This window comes from Eurytemora carolleeae, unplaced genomic scaffold, assembly GCF_000591075.1.
Source record: "Eurytemora carolleeae unplaced genomic scaffold, Eaff_2.0 scaffold481, whole genome shotgun sequence".
NCBI lineage: Eukaryota > Metazoa > Arthropoda > Copepoda > Calanoida > Temoridae > Eurytemora > Eurytemora carolleeae.
In genome coordinates, this window is record NW_019396461.1 from 92,472 (window position 1) to 95,282 (window position 2,811).

The window sequence follows — 2,811 nt, forward strand, 5'->3', positions numbered from 1 at the left end:
TTTTGATCGCTACTAATCTTACTTCTATCTGTTGCGTCTATAAGGAGAAAATTGATAAAGACGTCACATACCGAAGAGCGCCCATACAAATTGAGGAAGTTGGAACATACGACTTGGATCGTAAAAAAATCAAATTAATATCAAACAAATCATTCAGATATTACAACCTATAGTCTTCGATTATCTTTCGCCACATTTGTATATAGTTGATTTTTCATAATATGTTTTAATTGTTATGATCTGAGAGTTACTTATAAAATCTTTATTCCTGTTTCGACGATTTTTGGTAATGAAGACGACATTTTCATGTTTTCCAGGAATGTTCGAAAACAAGTTGTAAGCTAAATATTATTTTAAAAAACAAAATCAAAACTAGTATGAAATATCAAATATATACATATGTGGCGAAAGATAATCGATGACCAAAGGTTGTAATATCTGAATGATTTCTTTGAAATTAAATTGATTTTTTACGGTCTAAGTCGTTTGTTGCAATTTTCTCAATTTGTATGGGCGTCAAGTTATTCGGTATGAGACGTCTTTAACAATTTTCTCCTTATAGACGCAACAGATAGAAGTAAAATTAGTAGCGATCAAAAGCGCTTTTGTATCGCATTTAGCCTATACCCCATTTCATTTTTCGCGAACACTCCCTTTAAGATGTTCCTTAGAACAAGAATATAGCTGATACTTTCTAACAAAATAAATATCTCATCAGTAACTAGTAAAAAAAGATCCCATGTAAATATCAAAATTTCGTGGAATCAATAAATATTACAGTATTTTGGACTTCTCAATAAATACTAGAGGTGCATTGGTGTTGGTGATGGTTAGTTTGCCAGAAAGCATCAACTCATTCCTGTACCTTATAGCTTCAGGGACATCTTTGAGTGGATACGACAAGACGCCATATCATATTTCATAATTAGTTGTGTTCCACATTCCAAAATTGTGGTATTATTCGAATTTTTTTACCCTATGTGAATTAGTATATTATTTAAATATTGATCAGTGATAACCAGAAAACTTAGGATTAGGAAGTCTACTTTTAGACTCATTTATGACTTTTAGACTCATTTATGACTTTTAGACTCATTTATGACTTTTAGACTCATTTATGAATTCAAATAGATTAATGAACATGAAGCACTGTAATATATGCAATGTAAACAGACACATTTCACTTATATCAAGTCAGTTAATAACTTATTAGTAAAGCTATATTGTTATGAAACAATTCAAATCCACTTAAAGGGAGTGACCGGCTATGTAAGGTAGTTGAACTGAGTATGCAGAGTTGTGGAAAACTTCTTTCGGATTCGTTTGAGACATATTAAACTTTTTAAAGATTTGTAAATCCTGAGTTTGAGTGCAAATTCGACGTTCAAAACTCCTACTTTGGGCCGGGGGGCCCAGGGGCGTACGAGGGCTTTTGTTTAAGGGGGGGCACAATTAGCGCGCGTAAGCGCGCAAAAAAAATTTTTTGGTCCCCCCCCTAGGCAACTTTGGTCCCCCCCCTTAAAAACCCCTTTTTTGAAAAAATATTAATACCATTTTTTAAATTTTTTTTGCCCCCCCTCTCCCACCTGGACTTATTTTGTTCACCATAAAAGACTACTTTTTTGGGGGTTACTAACCTTAGAGTCTAAAAATTATTCCTTTCCTTGAAAAACTAACTTTTTGACTTTATAAATTTATCACTTAACTCCATCACAGCTAACTAAATCAATAATCACAGCATCATTAAAAATTATATTTTTATGAATAAACGAAATTTCTTCTGAAATTTTTAGATAGAATTTACTCAATCTAAATTTTAACCAAATCTTTTAAGCTACAATTTTCTGGGATTTGCTTGCACAAACATTTCAATGATTTTTTTCAGTAGAGAGCTCAGACAGCCTTATAGGGTGTAAAGCTATAAGCTTGCAAGATCGTTAAGTCTGTTCTTCGTCATAGTACACTGTTAGAAATGCCATTTTGTAAATTTTCAATATCATCATATTTCAGGCCAATATAACCAGTATATAGAAGACATTCATTGATATATCGTTTGAAATTTGATGTTTTCTGGTCAGAATGATTTTACTTGAATTAGCCTAAACACTAGTTGATATAAGTAAAATTAGAATCACATCAAATTTTTAAATGAGAATTGAGAGAAAGCAATGTCAGTATTATTTAAGATGCTTTAGATGCATACATTATTGATCTCTCTTAGAATTTACTTCAAGAGAGTCAAATTTTAATTGAAGTAAGCAGAATTCTAGTTAATGCAGAATCCAAGTAGTATTCTGATTGAATTGAGTGCCGGTACTGTCTGAACGCCGGATCACTGTAATTAAAGTAAGCAGGATTATGCTTGCTTCGATTTATGATGATTGAAGTAAGTAGAATTCAAGTGAATGTAATTAGAATTTAGCGTACAGGCCGTAAATTTATATCAAGCAGAATTATCGTTGATATATTACAACGGATCTTCATGGCTTGGTGCGTGAACTGAATACTGTTGATTGTAAGCGGGTTTTTCTAACAGTGTACATCTTGTGTAAAGAAGTATTCTCTTTAGAAGGCTAAAACTTTTCTCTCCTTGTATTAACAGTGAATTTAGACAAATCCTTAGTCTTTGTCATTGTCAGGTGTTACTTTCTAAGCGTAGTTTCCTTTTAATTTTGTATTTTTGGAACTCCCAGGGGGGCAAGAGAACTACTGCCCCCCCTAGGTACACCACTGTGCCTGACCTGAGGAAGGGAATGCAAGCAGATGTAATATTAAAAGAGCCTCCCCCATGGACGCCCCCCCTCAGCCTCT